The following is an 18,022-nucleotide window of genomic DNA, read 5'->3' as shown; positions in this document are numbered from 1 at the left end:
TAGCCAATTTTGTAAAGATATTTGTGTGGCCAGGTTCGTTGCTATTACTACAATCCCTTGTGCTCCTGTAGGGATGACACATTCTGACAGAGTCATAAGCAGGCTTTATTGCACAGCTGCATTGCACTAGCAGCAGCTGCTTAGTAGAACAGGGAGCGACTTCTGAGAGCCATGTTTGGCTGGACTTGCTCAGATACATCTGGAAAAGTGCTAGATAGACAAGCTTAGGTTCCTGGCCTCGCGGAACAAAAGAGACAACGTGATAACTTTTTAAACTAGCACTAGGGGGGGACTCCTTACTAAAAGCAGGCAGGGTAACTACTAACCTACAGTAGTAAAGTGGAAGAGGGCACGAGTACATTGTGCTGATTACGTAATCCTATTTGGTTTTTTGGGGTTTTTTTTTGGTGCCGCAGTCGTAGCATGCCTCATTAATAACGGTGCTAAATACCAGCACTGCGTATTAAAGCTGATGGACGACACGCACCCCCTCCTCCCCGTTGCACCCTTCGCGCTGCTGTGCTCAGTGACAATGCACGACTGGGAACGGTGCTTGAGAGTCCTACGGTGAAACTGTCCTGTGTGTTAAAGCCACCGGGAAGAGCCGCTTGAGGGAACTCGGGAAGGGCCTGAGCCACTCAAATGCTCGCCCACACAATGTTTTGATAGGTGCTCGAAGCTGGAGTAGGAATACAGACATCCCTTTGTTTCCACCCCCACCCCCTTTAATACGGGGGAGCTCCTCGGGGGGGGGGGACAGGACCGGGGGAATCGGCACAGAGATTCCTTTGTTTCTGCCGTGAGATCGGCCATTAAGCGTACAATACATTTTCGATTGTTTTCGGCAGACTTCAGAGGGCACCTGCCCGCTCGCCACCTGCAGGAAAATAAAGTTGAGCTTGGCCAATCGTTTCATTTAAGGTTTTAATCTGTTGGTTGAAAAGATCTGAAGTGAATGTGAAATGTTGCTGGTGTCCAGTTCCCTATTTTCACGGCACGGCCTATATGGCCTAATTTATTTGGGTGGGGTGGGTCGAGGTTTAGAGCAGAGGGGAATACAAAACCTGCAAGTCAGGATAGTAGCACAGTTTGGCCAGACATCCCTTGCTAAATGATTTAATTTCCTGTAACTTGAAGGCAAAAAAAAAAAATTACATTGAAGAATGGGACAGCAGTCCCACGGTGTTTAGAGCGAAAGCGTTTGTGTCTACAGGTTGGTTTTTTTTTTTTTTTTTGTTTGTTTGTTTTTTCGTGTGGAGTTTTATTCCCTGCTAGAAATTGCAGGAATTTAAATCACTGAGCAAACAAAAGTGCTGTTTCAGACTGAGTGCCTGATCCACTAAGCGTTTTCCCATGGGCAGGAAATGAATCTGGCCCTGAATTAAGCCCATTTGTGAATTTTGTGAGCGGTGCCACTCCTCCTAGAGGAATCTCAGCGCAGAGAAGGACGCACCCCTTGTACGCCCCACAGTGAGGAAAGGAACAGGGCGAAAATGATGGCTTTAAATGAGGCAGAAATCTCTTCTACCCCTTTGCCGACTGTGAAGTTCAGTGATAACCCAAAAAAAGGATGAGTAAAGATAAACCGGAGACCGTAACATTAAAGCAATTAGAGGTACTAGTGAGAGTCGTGGTAAGGAGAAGAAGTGTCACAATGCAGGTGGAAGTGTATTTCGCGCCTCACGGACAAACATTGCGGCATACATACCCACACACACTCTCATACACAGGCTCTAAGTCGTCCCCCGCCCCCATGCACCCAAAAGCTTACTCCCCCAGATTCCCTCATACACACACAGTATCTCACCCACACAGACCCCAGGCAGGCACCCATTCTCACACACACACACAGAGACAGACCCCCCGCAGGCACCCATTCTCACACACACATACAGACAGACCCCTAGGCAGGCACCCATTCTCACACACACACACATACAGACCCCCAGGCAGGCACCCATTCTCACACACACACACACACAGAGACAGACCCCCCGCAGGCACCCATTCTCACACACACACACAGAGACAGACCCCCCGCAGGCACCCATTCTCACACACACACATACAGACCCCCAGGCAGGCACCCATTCTCACACACACATACAGACAGACCCCTAGGCAGGCATCCATTCACACACACACACACACATACAGACAGACCCCCAGGCAGGCACCCATTCTCACACACACATACAGACAGACCCCCGCAGGCACCCATTCTCACACACACACAAAGACCCCCAGGCAGGCACCCATTCTCACACACACACACACAGACCCCCAGGCAGGCACCCATTCTCACACACACACACACAGACCCCAGGCAGACACCCATTCTCACACACACATATAGATAGACCCCCAGGCAGGCACCCATTCTCACACACACATACAGACAGACCCCCGGCAGGCACCCATTCTCACACGCACACATACAGACAGACCCCCAGGCAGGCACCCATTCTCACACGCACACATACAGACAGACCCCCAGGAAGGCACCCATTCTCACACACACATACAGACACCCCCCCACTCCCGCAGGCACCCATTCTCACAGAGACAGACCCCCAGGCAGGCACCCATTCTCACACACACATATAGACAGACTCCCCACAGGCACCCATTCTCACACACACATATAGACAGACCCCCCACATGCACCCATTCTCACCCACACAGAGACAGACCCCCAGGCAGGCACCCATTCTCACACACACAGAGACAGACCCCCAGGCAGGCACCCATTCTCACACACACACACACACACACACACACACACACACACACACACACACAGAGACAGACCCCCAGGCAGGCACCCATTCTCACACACACATACAGACAGACCCCTGGCAGGCATCCATTCTCACACACACAGAAACAGACCCCCAGGCAGGCACCCATTCTCACACACACACACTGAGAGACAGACCTCCAGGCAGGCACCCATTCTCACACACACATACAGACACGCACGTTACAAAATAGTCTGGCCGCGCACATATGCACCCAATTTTAAGTGGGCACGGGCCTAGGTGTGCAAATCCCAATTCTAACACGTAAGGGTATTTTATAATGGGCGCATGTCCACGCCAATGTCAGTTTCACCAGTTCATCTTCCAGTTTACCCAGTTAAGAGCTACTTCCTCCAAACCCCTCTGGTTTGATACCCTGCACTGCCCCCATTTTCCAGACTCTCTAATTTCTTTATTTTTTTAAGTTACACCTCCTAAAAAGCAGAAGTAAAGTTAGGCGACAGTGGGCCTGGGTGCCTGTGTATTTACACAAGTAAGATGTGCACACAGCAGGAGACTTGGGTGCATCTGGGCGGCTTTTGAAATTTGGTGGCTGCACGTGATCCTGACTTGTGCGAGCGTCTCCCAATTTTGCCCCTTTCCGGGCTTTTAAAATGTCCCTTTAAGCCAGCTTGCGCCAAAGGGCGATGGTACTTTCGAAGCAAGCACTCTGCTATGAAAACACCACCACGCTTTGTCCCTGCTATACCTGCTTAGACAGACAGGGAAAGCTACACGCGTCTACTGAAGTATTCAATAGATGCACAGAGTTTTCTCCCCTGGCAAGACCTACGTTTAGAGTGGATAAATCCAGCTAGATGGGGTTGCTCTAGGCAGGACAATTTTCACGTAAGAGATGTAGCTGCGTAATCCCATGGTTGGGCAGTTAAGATCCATTTTGAGAATTGTCCTCTACATTTTGTACATAGGATAACAAAGGCTGTTTTGCTTTATATGCATTGAAGACATTGTATAACTCCTTGGGTGTGTTCTTCCCACCCGTGTAAAGCCCGCCATTCTATCCAGTCAAGTGCAACGCTCCTACTTGAGCTGTTCAGAAGCCATTATTCTGTAAAAAGTCATATATTCCATGTGTGCTCCATCCCACAACATTTATGTCTCATTCTGCAGAAAGGGATTTGGACCAGCTCAAATCTTTTTTTTTTTTTTCCTATGTCTTTGAATTTCAGGGAATACAGGAAATGTTTTTATTGAGAGTTGCATTCATAAGTAAGAGACTGACAAATATTAGTGGTGTGCATTTGTTTTATGAATAAAACATTTTGTTTCAGTGTTTTTAAAAACAAAATGAAACATTTTATCTTCACACACTCCTAACCCCCAAATTCTTCTGTGACTTTTGTTTTTGAATGTGTTGTATGCACAACATGCATCTTTTCAGTGAGATGGCGTCAGGGGTGTAATTATTTAAATTTTGGCTTTTCCTCAGCTAACTCAAAAAGTTATCTGGAAAAACCCTTTGAATATTTGCCTCACTGAGAGTATTGCTAGGAATTGGATAACAAATATTGATGGTAACTTTGATACTGGCGTGCAGGCGCACATGTACGCACGTTATAGAATGGCCAAAGAGCGCAGCCATTTTCTAACACACGTGCGTATATGCACACGTGATATAAAATAGGCTGGAGATGCGAGCACGTGCACACAATTTTAAATGGACATACACATGGGCACGCAAATCTCACTTCTGCTGCATAAGTGGGGGGAATTTTAGTACACGAGCCGTGTGCACATCCCAGTTCATTCCCAGGTCGCCTAGGTAAGGGATAGGACTCCCCAACCCCCTAATGAAATAGCCTCCTTTTCCCCCTGTTAGCTCCCACCCTTCAAACCCCGCTGACTAGCCTAGATTTTTTTTAATTTTATTACTTTTCATGCCATCCGTAGGGGTAGTAAAGTTACACGACAGGGGACCCCTGGCAGGCACTTGTGCACATACATACTTACTCGCACGTTTCATGTTAAAGTCCCAGAATGCCCATGTGCCACCCTCGCCCTGCCCAGACCAGGCCCACATCCCGCGTCCTGCCACTCTTCTGGGCTTTCTCATTCGTGCGCGTCCCGGAAGATGTGCACGAGCATGGGCGCCTTTCAAAATCCACCCGGCGTGTGCGCCAGCCGGACATGCTCTCATATCTCCCTCTGGGCTTTTAAAATTCACCTAAGTATGTTCCCTGCTAGAGCTTGGTTTTCAAAATCACAAAATACTGTTTTATGCGTGTAAATAGTCTTTGGAAAATCCACCAGGGGATGGTGTGTGTTAGACTTGCACGCCGAAAGTTACACCCTGCTTGGAGCAGGTGTAACTTTCTCTATGTAGATATACGTGCACGAATCTTTTCTCTGCCCCAGCTCTGCTCTTGGGAATGCTTTTTGTGAGTGCGGAAAGAAGTCTGTGTGAAACATAATAACAAAGTAACATAGTAAAAGACAGCAGATACAGAACAAAAGGTCCAGCCAGTCCGGCCGACAAGTTGCTTTTGCTAGTGTGGCAACCCTTTTAGGGTTGACCCTGCTTTTCTCCTGTGTTGAAAATGTACAAAAATGTTTGGGTGAGGGAGACCCGGCCCTCATCATGTTAGAATATGAGTTAAATAGTTATCATGTAGTACCACAAAGTGACCACTGGATGGCGTTTAACATGACAAGCAACACAATACAATCAAATAATGATATAAATCTATTACACTCCAATGTCTTTATATAACAATTTAGATAAGAAGACATATCAAAAATAGAATCATAAAATACAAAATACAAAAATCACCCCTTCTTTACAGTAAAACCCCCATAATCATTCATCCAAGACACTCACAACATACCACACTCAAACATTCTAATCAATCATATACATAATCATAAAAAGGTAGATTTTTAAACCCGCCCGCGGTTCCCGGCACGCACACATGGCCATGCCAGTTTTATAATATGCATGCGTCAACGCGCGCATGTTATAAGATCCGCTACCCGCACGCACACGCGTGTACGATTTTATATCGGTGCGGGCTTGTGTACGCGAGTGCTCAATCGTGCGCGTAAGTGGGAGGGATTTCAGTAGATGCACGCGGCGACGCACTAGGCCCTTTCCCCAAAGGAACTTCCTAAACCCCCTAGTTAACCTGCCTCCCTTTTCCCCTATCCGCCCCGACCCCTAAAACCCCGCTAACTACCCTTCTTTTTATTTTTATTGCAGAACTTACCTTCTCTCCAGAGCAGCAGTAACTTGAGCTCTGGTGTGCTCTGGTGTGTGCTTCAGCGGGACAGTGCCTAACGGCTCTGCCCTGCCCATGCCCATGCCCATGCCCGAGCCATGCGCCACCTCTGGCCAGCCCCTTTCCTGCGAAGTCTTTCTTCTGTGCGTACAGGGGCGGACTGGCCTATCGGGGGACGGGGCATCCCCCGGTGGGCCGGCCGCGCTAGTCACATGGTCTGCCGAGCGCGGCCGTGACAGGCCACGTGGTATCTCCTGGGCGGCGAATCCCCGGGCCGGTTTTCATTGGGAATCCGCCGCTGTGTGCGTACCCGGAGTTTATATTTATCTGGAGTCTGCAGTATCCAGTGAGGAGAAGAGAAGCTATTCGTTTAAGATATTAATCTGGGGTTAATGGGTATATAGATGTGTTTGTGTGTGTGTATGTGTGTGAGTGGTGTATATATGTGCATGTAAAATTCTCATTAAAAAAAATTGAAACAGGTTTTTGGTGACCTCTGACCATGGGCAGAAAGGTCATATTCTCTGACTTTTCTCACCTCATCCTTGTTTCCGCTCTCTCTGGCTCCTTCTATGCCTCTCGCTCTCTCATTCCCTCTTGAAAATGAGATGGGGGGGGGGGGGGGCGGAGAACACAAATGCGGCAAGACCTGCTGGCAGCACCTCTGCCCTCCGGTTCCAAGCTGACAAAAAATGTCAAGATACTGACAGTAAAATATGCGAATCAAATTCTTGCAAACAAGGAAAAAAAAAAAAAAAAAAAGCACTGACTGCTTTCAGCATTCCAGATTGTGGCTTTCTTTCACGTTGTTAAAAATCCATGTGAAATTTGACATCGTGTACAGTATTCCAGCAACCAAAGCAAAGCAATTGTGTTGTAGTCTGAGAAAGGAAGACGGGGGAGGAAAGACAGAGAGAGAGAGCGAAAGATCTGAAATAAGATTGGAGAGCTCAGTGGCCTGGCACCGAGGGACCAATGTACGAAAACACGTGAATGGTATCGCCAGCGTTAATTTCTCTTAAACTCCTGTTATCCACTGCATGCAGTTAACACGCGTCAACATCACCGCTAAGAGAGGTGAACTAGCTTGTGAGAGTGCTAGCAGGAACTCTATTCTAATGAGGTAATGAGATGTAAAATAGCTCATTGCCTATTAGCGTAGGAAAAATGTATACATGTTAAAATGTGCAAAATAGACTGCACTCACGTTAGTGCAAAAGACTGCATGTTCGGGAAATGCGGTTTTGTTTGTGCGATATTGTCCGCATGCAGGTGCGTAATTCTACATGCCTAATTTAGCATCTGCAGTAATGCATGCCTCATTTCAAACTCATCACGATTGGCTGTTAATTTGCATGATGAACTTTTGCACACAATAATGGCCATATTAATATACTGTATAAGCCCCTAAATAAAGATATAAAAATAATATTGGTGAAATGATAATAATCAATGGTACATTAAAGTGACAGGAGATTGAACCTGTGCCTGTGGTGGAGTGGCCCTATATGTTAGGATTGGCATAACGTAGGGAATGCATTTTTCCTGGACTGTGGAATCCATATTTAGTAAGCTGGAGAGTGGCAAAGTTATCTGGATAACTTTAGTGGAACATTCAATGGAATTTATCTTCCTCTGTACTCAGATGTAGGGGCAGATTTTCAAAGCCTACATGCGCCGAGCCTATTTTGCATAGGCCAGCAACGCGCGCAAGGCCCAGGATGCGTGTAAGTCCCGGGGCTTGAAAAAATGGGCGGGGCGTGGGTGGGGCGGTCCGGGGGCGGGGAGTGGGCGTGGACAGAGGCCACTCCACTGCTGCTAGGCCTGGGGATCACGCGCCGGCACTCGCCAGGTGCGCGCAACCTACGCGGCAGGCGCAACTTACAAAATAAAGGTTAGGTAGGGGAAGGGAGGGGAAGGTGTGGGGGGGGGGGGGGGCGAAGGAAAGTTCCCTCCGAGGCTGCTCCAATTTCAAAGCGGACTCAGAGGGAATGGGGAAAGCCATCAGGGCTCCCCTAGGGCTCGGCGTGCACAAGTGTGCACCCCCTTGCGCGCGCCGACCCCAGATTTTATAACATGCGCGCATCTTAAAATCCGGCCCATAGTTATCCAGATAAATTTGCTGCTCATGGCCGCCTGAATATTTGGGGAGAAAAACATGTCAAGGGCTGAATGGTCCGACCCTCCCTCTTACTTTCCCCCAGGTTTAAATAAAAATGTCATAGGCTGAGCGGTCAGATCCTCCTTTCTCTTTTTTAAAAACAATGGAGCACCATGCTCCAGTACCCCCAAAAGATTCCCTGTACCCATGAAGAGGAAGAGCAGTGGCATAGCTACCATAGAGTGAACCTGACAAAAAACCCAGGGCTATCCACTATTGGACCAAAGAAAGAACTGAGTACCAGTTGGACCCCAGCTGACAGTGACTCAAAGCCATCAGTGAATTCCAAACCACCAGTGGCCCAAAGATGTGGTAACCTGGAGGGGCCACAGGCAGATCCCAACCCACCAGCAGACCAAAGAAGATGAAGCAAAATGCCATCAATGGATCCCAACACAAAAATGGTCTGAAAAAGAAGGGCTGTTAGTGGACCCCATCCTTCTGTCGGCATAAAGAACAAAGAAATAGAGGAAGAACTTGGAATGAGTGAGTGAGTATAAGTGTGTGTGTAAGAGAAGGAGAATATGTGTGTGTGTGTGTGTGTGAGAGAATGGGAGAGAAATCACATGTGTGCACATGTGAAAAATGGAGTATGTGTGCATATATGTGAGAAACAGAGAGCATGTGTGTATGTGTGAGGAAGAGAGAGCATGTGTGTTTTTGAAAGAGAGCGTGCATGTGTATGTGTGTGTGAGAGAGAATGGGGGAGAGAGAGTATATGTATGTATAAAAGAGCATGTGTATGTGAAACAGTTGGAGGAAGAGAGTATGTGTGTATGTGAGAGAAAGAGAGCATGCCTGTGTGAGAGAGAATGTGTATGTGAGAGTTTGTATATGTATGTGAAAGTTGAAAACTAGTGTATCAAAGAGGAGAGAGAGTATGTATGTATGTGAGAGAGAAAGCATTTGGGTGAGTGAGAGAGTGGGAGACAGCATGTGTATGTGTGAGAGTGGGGGAAAGACAGCATGGGGCACATTTTAAAAGCCCTACATGCGAAAATCCAGCTGGATTTATGCGCGCAGGAGGTTTACGCGCGCAAGCCCCGGGACGCGCGTTTGTCCCGGGGCTTGAAAAAAGGGATGGGGCGTAGGTGGTCCATGGCAGGGGTGTGGCCAGAGTTAACCAACTCCCATTCATATTGGGCAGCTGTCAGTGAAGGAATCAATCCTGCCAGGAGTGAAGTGAAAAATTGAATATCCAATTGCTGGTAAAGATGACAACTACTACCAAATAGATATTCACCTCGCCAGAGGAGATAAGAGCCTTTCCTTCTTTGCTGGGGCACAAAGAGACTTAGAAATTTGGGAGGGATGCTGTACTACTTTTAAGAGGATCAGACCATTGCCTGTAACATGTTTTTTATTTATTTTTTTTGGGGGGGGGGGGGGGGGGGGATTTTGAGGATCAGGGCAGAGGTAAGACTGATGCTGGCCTGCGAGGTTGTTGTTGTTTTGGTTTTATTTCACTTACCAGGCTAATTTTACACCTTCAATTTTTCTAACCTCAGTTAGCCGGGTAAGACATTCTGGTTAGTGTTGAATAGCTGGATAAACTTTGGCCAACTGTCTAGAATGCCCTTACCTTGCTTCATTATTGTCTGGTTGAGTTTTAGCTGAGGAATAGGGATGTGCATGCTAATACTTTTATCTTCTTTTTTTTTTTGTTTTTCAGAGATTTTTGGTTCATTTTTCATTTTTGGGATTTTTATTTTTTGGGGTAATTTTAAATTGTTTTTTTTTTTTGTTTGTTTTAGGAAATAGTGTGCCCTTTTTGCTTGAGGTAAGTGCCTCCTCTTTTCACCCAGCAATTTCCCGGTGTCTGTGTCTTCATCCACAAATATCTGGGGATTTTTTTGCCTATTTTATAATCCCCTTTTAGTTTATATTAGTTCAGTCTTCAGCAAGTGACCATGCACCAGGGCTCCATCTGGAATCCTTCCATCATAGGCCATAAATCTGGCCACTAGGTGTCACCATTTTGCAATGACCATATCTCCTTTCTCCCCAAGTGCTATAAATACTGATTCTGCAGTATCCCCAGTTTCTCTAATGCATTAAATTCTTGTCACAAGATAAGTGTTGAAATTTCATGTCTTCTAGGATACAGGTATATTCTATGAAGTACAACTGGAAGCTTAATGTATCTATTTTTCAACCTTAAAAAAGGATTAAGGATAACCATATAAAAGTGAAGAGGGCTTCCTTTGATTGATATCCTTACTGCAGTGTTTACACTGAGGAAAATGTGGGTCCTCTCTTACTTTAAAGTGCCTCCAAATAAGATATGTCTTCTATAATCTCTTGTTTACATCCTTGGGGGATAATGTTGGCAATGGAGTTGAGGTTAAGAACATAAGAAATTGCCATGTTGGGTCAGACCAAGGGTCCATCAAGTCTAGCATCCTGTTTCCAACAGAGGCCAAACCAGGTCACAAGAACTGGCAATTACCCAAACACTAAGAAGATCCCATGCCACTGATGCAATTAATAGCAGTGGCTATTCCCTAAGTAAACTTGATTAATAGCCGTTAATGGACTTCTCCTCCAAGAACTTATCCAAACCTTTTTTGAACCCAGCTATACTAACTGCACTAACCACATTCTCTGGCAACAAATTCCAGAGCTTTATTGTGAGTTGAGTGAAAAAGAATGTTCTCCGATTAGCCTTAAATTTGCTACTAGCTAACTTCATGGAATGCCCCCTAGTCCTTCTATTATTCGAAAGTGTAAATAACTGATTCACATCTACTCGTTCAAGACCTCTCATGATCTTAAAGACCTCTATCATATCCCCCCTCAGCCTTCTCTTCTCCAAGCTGAACAGCCCTAGCCTCTTCAGCCTTTCCTCATAGGAGAGCTGTTCCATCCCCTTTATCATTTTGGTTGCCCTTCTGTGTACCTTCTCCATCGCAACTATATCTTTTTTGAGATGCGGCAATCAGAATTGTACACAGTATTCCAGGTGTGGTCTCACTATGGAGCAATATAGAGGCATTATGACATTTTATTTAGGAGGCATTGACATTTTATTTAAGAGGAACTTAAATAAAAATGCCAGAGGAATTACTTATGCTCTCTGTCTGCACTTCTTGCACTTCCTGGAGGTTGCTCTCATTATCATATCATTATCTATCTCCCCTATCATTGCACTGGAGGCTAAGATGCTATTGACTAATCATCCAAATTTTCTTAACTTCTAGGTGTTCAATTTCTAATTCAGGGTATCCTAGACAAAATTTTCCCTCAGAATCAGTTGTTGAAAATACTGCCTTCATTGCCTCAGAAGTAGTAGCCAAAGTAGAGAATCAAGCTGCTGGTTTTGGCTGTTGCATTTCTATTGCCCCTGTCCATACCCTTGCACTAGCTGGATCTTATGCCTTTTGCCCCTTCTCTAAAACAAGAGAGAGGAAGGATCAGGAGGTGGCAGTATATGCACTCCAAATTTCAATTGCTTCTGCCTTAAGCTGCCTTCCTCTCCTGTCATTCTGCATCTAAAAATGTCCTTCATCAATTTAGAGGTAGGGCAACCCTTTTTATTCCTGTCTACCTATCTCTCTTTCCTTGTCAAAGCTACCAAGCCTGACATTTCTTCCTTTCCACTTTCCTGACATAATGGAATTTGTTGAAGTACACTGCCTAATGGGGATTTGGATCTTACAAAGGAATTTATTGATATTGTAACTGTACCCCCACTCATAATATGTAGAACTGTGTATTACATACACATAGACACAAATACATACAGTTTATTTATGTGCTGTGTGCACTCAGTGCTGCCTGACTCATTTTCCACTCTACACACAAAAAACAGTTAAGCATTAACAGAACCAAAAAGACTGACAGCCTGGTAAAACTCTTCTCTTCAGTCTGTCAGTGTGCTCCCCCCTCAACGATGTACAGATAGAGACAAAAAAAATCACTAGCACTGCTACAATCTCTACACTGAGGAAAAAATTTAAAAACCAGCAACAGTGCCATTACCTTTGTCCTTCTGGCACGGTGAGTGAGACCACTGCAGAAGCACCATCCCAGGTGGTATCATCCCAATAGTTTGGAGAAAAATTAGGGGATCTCTGCGAGAAAAGGGGAATGAAAGCAGTGGTGTTGCATTTTCTGGACTCCTTGTAGCTGCAGATACAAGAGAGACAGAAACCTCTATACATGCTTGCCAGACTTTGAGATCCATGGGTGAAAGGGAGTCTCGCCCTCCAGTCCGAGTATCTCACATTCATGAAGAAAATGCTGCTAGCTAAGCCATATCAACAGGAGCACCAGAGGTAGAGGCAGAGGCATAGTAGGGATACAGGACAGGAAAGAGGGGCCACCTCAGAGACCAGTGCAAGCAGCATTTATCTTTTTTTTATTATTATTTTATATTTATTCATTTACAGCTATCACAAATGAAACAAACTTTGCTATAGAAACATAAATGAAGAACTACAGGCAAGAAAAGAAAGCAATACAAGAAAATATAAAGAAATAATTACAAAATTAGTTTCTCATTAACTTTAGTCCACAATAAATGGGGAAAAGAATAGTATTATAGGAGAATCTGAAGAAAATTATCAGAAATTAGCAACTGTGTAGATTATGCCTGAAAATACAAATTGGATCATTAATTCTTGACTCTAGCTAGGGCTGGCATAGCAATAGATAACGTTTTAGCATCCAAAAATAATCTTAATTGTTCTGGAGCACAAAATACATAATTATCAGCATTATATTTCACCACATACTTGCATGAAAAACGTCATACAAAAGATGCCCTTAAAGCATTTGTATTTTGGCACATGCCCCAAAACATCTTTCTCCACTCCTGTATACATTTGCTAAATCAGGATATAACCCCATACATTTTAAATATAAGCACATAACAGCTCTTAAATCCTGCTCAAATAAAAAAGAAACTAGAAGGGAAGCTATTTCACAGACTTCAAGATGTCAAATACAGGACATCCATGGGGGACTGTCATCTAGGGATGTGAATCGTTTTCCATATCGTCTTAACGATAGAAATCGTGTGGCAGGGCAAGAAAATCGTGTTAGGCACGATTTTTTAGTTAAAAAATCGTTAAAAATCGTTTTTTCCGATTAGTGCGCACTAACAGGAGTTAGTGCGCACTAACGGAGAGTTAGTGCGCACTAACTGAAAATGATACAATTTGACACTTTTCAGGTCAGTTAAGGTCAGTTTAGGAATGAATATGTATTCCTATTGGCTGCCCTCTTATTTATTCATGTTACCAAGCTTCCCACTGACAGTATATGGGGGATGGGAAATGGAAACAGTTGGTAGCTTGACAAAACAAGTAATGTGATCAGTCAATGTGACTAGAACTTGTGCCCTAACCCTGATACCAGGGGTATTGTGATCTTCCTGCACACAGTGCCCTATTCCTGATACCGGGGGTGTTGGGATCTTCTTGCACACATCCCGGTATCAGGGATAGGGCACTGCATGCAGGAAGATCACAACACCCCTGGTATTAGGGATAGGGCACTGCGTGCAGGAAGATCACAACACTCCTGGTATTAATAGGGATAGGGCACTGCATGCAGGAAGATCACAACACCCCTGGTATCAGGGATAGGGCACTGCGTGCAGGAAGATCACAACACTCCTGGTATTAATAGGGATAGGGCACTGCATGCAGGAAGATCACAACACCCCTGGTATCAGGGATAGGGCACTGTGTGCAGGAAGATCACCCCGGAGGAGTGAGGGTCAGGCAGCTCCCCCCTGTCTGTGAAGCCAGCCTCTCACTAGTAATGCAGGGAGGGAGCTGTCTCAGACTTCACCATCCTCCTCCCCCCCCCCTCACCCACACACCATTCACTAGCTGGGACATGGGGGAAGTCAGGAGTGAGGGTCAGGCAGCTCCCCCCTGTCTGTGAAGCCAGCCTCTCACTAGTAATGCAGGGAGGGAGCTGTCTCAGACTTCACCATCCTCCCCCCCCCCCCCCTCACCCACACACCATTCACTAGCTGGGACATGGGGGAAGTCAGGAGTGAGGGTCAGGCAGCTCCCCCCTGTCTGTGAAGCCAGCCTCTCACTAGTAATGCAGGGATGGAGCTGTCTCAGACTTCACCATCCTCCCCCCCCCCCCCTCACCCACACACCATTCACTAGCTGGGACATGGGGGAAGTCAGGAGTGAGGGTCAGGCAGCTCCCCCCTGTCTGTGAAGCCAGCCTCTCACTAGTAATGCAGGGAGGAGCTGTCTCAGACTTCACCATCCTCCCCCCCCCCCTCACCCACACACCATTCACTAGCTGGGACATGGGGGAAGTCAGGAGTGAGGGTCAGGCAGCTCCCCCCTGTCTGTGAAGCCAGCCTCTCACTAGTAATGCAGGGAGGGAGCTGTCTCAGACTTCACCATCCTCCCCCCCCCCCTCACCCACACACCATTCACTAGCTGGGACATGGGGGAAGTCAGGAGTGAGGGTCAGGCAGCTCCCCCCTGTCTGTGAAGCCAGCCTCTCACTAGTAATGCAGGGAGGGAGCTGTCTCAGACTGGTTTCAGGGTTAGGGCACTGTGTGCAGGAAGATCACAACACCCCTGGTGCCAGGGTTAGGGCACTGTGTGCAGGAAAATCACTTAAAATCTACACTTACCAACAATCAATTACATATATTTGAACTGTGTACAGTTCCAGCCAGGACCACCTTTCTAAAATGCACAGTGATTGGCAAATTCAACATGCACTAGCATTTCAGGTGCCTGCTAACAAAAATAATAAACAAACAAGTTCTAGTCACGTGAGTGCTGATCATTACATTACTTTTTTTGTCAAGCTTCCAACTGTTTCCATTTCACATCCCCTCAACCATTACCTCAGTGTTAGCCTTGGTAACATCAATAGATAAGAGCACAGCCAGCCAATAGGAATACATATTCATTCCTAAGTGACCTTTACTGACCTGGGAAGTGTGAACACTTTGTTTCATTTTCTGTTGGTGTTCGTTAGTTTCCAGTTCCATTTCCCATCCCCCCAACCATCACCTCAGTGGTAACCTTGGTAACATCAATAGATAAGAGGGCAGCCAGCCAATAGGAACACATATTCATTCCTAACTGACCTTCAGTGACCTGGAAAGTGTTTATTTGTATCATTTTCAGTTAGTGCGTACTAAATCGAGTTAGTGCGCACTAACTGGGAGTTAGTGCGCACTAACTCCCGTTAGTGCGCACTAACACGATTTAACGATTTTTAACGATAAATCGTTAGAATTTCTATTGTATCGTGTTCTATAACGATTTAAGACGATATTAACATTATCGGACGATAATTTTAATCGTTGAAAAACGATTCACATCCCTACTGTCATCACCCTGGGCCATCATATGCACAGCTTTCAGTAGATAATAAACTTTATTCTAAAGGTGGAACTGCTTCTGGAAGCATATAAAGTACCTCAGACAACTAAGTTTTAAAGATGCCATGGGGTGATTCCCCTAATACTTTAGGAAAATTCAAGAAATTTTAGTAGTGCAGAGGTTTTTGGATCCCCTTTCCCCCCTGGGATTCAGCGCAGGATTAATTGCCCGGGGTCCCCAGATTTTTCCATAAGAGAAATCACCTGAAGTAACAGCTGAGGAATAAAGAACAGCGCAACCAAAGGAAGGAAGCACCAGAGAAGGAGATCCCATCCGGATGTCCCCCCAAGCAATCAGGTCAGGCTGGGTGACCACGGGAAAGCAGATCTCTAAAGGTAGGATCTTTGCAGCTAAAAGGGAGCCCTCTCAGTAGGATTTCCACGGGACAGCCCCTGGGAGAATATGCGCATTTAAAATCACCACGGGCTGTACCCAGAGTTCTGTAATAAGGACACCTACCTACACAGAAAGAAACCCTGTAACTACAGTCAGACGTACTCTCATCAATGTGGACAAATGGGCTTTAATTTAACTGTGATAATCAGTAAACTTTACCACTCAGACCTGATTCTGTCTGAGCTCTTACAGCCTCTCCCCTCATGAGAAGCACCTAAAGCACAGCACTCACACTGGCGACCTTCTGTCATCGCCTGGGCCATAAGCACGAGCTTCCCATCAATAAAAAAAGAGTCCCCCCAGGGATTAAGAGTCAGCGTGGGAGTGCATGGTTAGCCGGAACAGCCCCTAAAGATATGAATTAGATTGTGTGTCCTTGGGACTTAAAACATCCCACTTAAAAGGTAGATTTTTAAACCCATGCATGGGCGTCCATGTGCACTGCTTCCTGGCCCGCGCACATGGACGCTCTGATATTATAGCATTCATGCGTCGACGCGTGCATGTTATCAAATCCGCTTCCCGCTGCACACTATTTTATATCAATTCACAACACAAAAATTCAGCCGAAGGGGAACTCTAGTTGAATAGCGTTGAGCAACCTTCATAAATGGCCTCAGTATATTTGTGGCTTATTGGTTGAAGCCTGTAACATTCTGGGCTAGTAGAATCATGGGTTGCATACACACTTTTATGGCACCAGTAGGTGCTGAAAAAGTGACACAACCACTGTGTAACTTTAAAAACACTAGTGTGTGTGCACTTATCTTTGTTTGAACGCAGGAGAAGGGCAAAGAAGTCCTGAAGCGCAGCAAATAATAAGATGCACCCCTACTTTCACTAGGGAAGTGTCAGGCCCCTAAAAGTGTCACACACCCCTAAAAGAAAATCCCTCTCGTCTAAGTTACATTGCATTTTGTTGTGTATCACAAACCCGATTCCTAGCCGGCAGGGAGGATCTTTACTTCCAATCTTAAAGAGAAAGAAAAAACGTTTCATTATAAAACAGATGTTGACTTTTATTTTGATGGGTATTTTAAAGCAAATGCACGTGAAGACTGCTGTATGAAAAAGAAAAGTTAAAAAATAAATAAAATTTTATATATATATATATATATATATATATATATATATATCATGCTTTGTTGAGCTCAAGACAGTTCCACAATCCAAAAACAACACAGCACAGCAGTCAAAAATATATATTTTATGGGCTTTTCTGTGTTTTCCAATAACATTGGAAAGCATTCTTTAATTAAAATTTAAAACCGTATCTAATTAATTTTCTGTGCAAACAGTTCTTTGTAAACATGGAATGTCAGCATTTTAGGGAGTTGTCAGTACAAATTTCACTTCCTCTAAGAATTTCGGGGAAAATGGAATGAAAACACGAAAGAGAAAAGCAAATAAGAAGATAAATATGTCCTTCTTGGTTATAATTCTCTTTCTGCCGATGACAGCGGCTCCCGCTTCTTCCTGAGGGCAAAGTTAAGCCGTTTCTTAAATTTACAAGCAAAAACGGCGCCGGCAAACCGAAGCTGGCAGCCTTGTTAATTTCTCCTTACAAAATCCTATCTGCCAGGCCGTGGCCCAAGTTGGCACCATTTGTTAATTGTTGTCTTATATAAAGGAAAGGAATGTAAATGTAACGCACTTGAAGAACATCAGCATGGTAATGGGGGTTCTGGGGGTGAGGGGAGGTCAAGAAGGGGGGGATCCCGGATTATCTTTTATTTGGGATGGGGCCGGCCTGTTTTCGATTTTGTTCAGTTTTACATTTCGGTTGTTTGTGGGGGAAAGAAAAAGAGATGGAAACGTGCGAGGAACAAAATGAAATGAACGTGCATGCCGCCGGCAGTGTTGATTATTGCATATTAGGGATGTGAATCGTTTGGACTGGCTATTCTTAAATACAATGAAATAAAAGTTTGATGCACGCTGAGCGCTGCCAGAATGACTCTGGAAGCTGACCCAGAGAATGGGGCCATTTTTGGTTTGTTCCAGTTGGCAAGAACTGAAAACAGCCTACGGAAATACCCCCCAAAAAAT

The 18,022-nt window shown here is 45.3% G+C and overlaps 2 long non-coding RNA genes across 5 annotated transcripts in view; one reads left to right on the top strand and one right to left on the bottom strand.

Annotated features, from left to right (window-relative positions):
* LOC115075403 overlaps positions 1-18,022 on the bottom strand; it is a 563,078-nt gene that overhangs the window by 404,638 nt on the left and 140,418 nt on the right. The gene's annotated exons all lie outside the window — the stretch shown is intronic.
* Positions 1-18,022, top strand: part of LOC115075402 — a 112,952-nt gene that overhangs the window by 739 nt on the left and 94,191 nt on the right. The gene's annotated exons all lie outside the window — the stretch shown is intronic.

This window comes from Rhinatrema bivittatum, chromosome 13 (genome assembly GCF_901001135.1).
Source record: "Rhinatrema bivittatum chromosome 13, aRhiBiv1.1, whole genome shotgun sequence".
NCBI lineage: Eukaryota > Metazoa > Chordata > Amphibia > Gymnophiona > Rhinatrematidae > Rhinatrema > Rhinatrema bivittatum.
The sequence above is the reverse complement of the archived record's forward strand: the minus strand, read 5'-3'. Positions and strand labels throughout refer to the sequence as shown.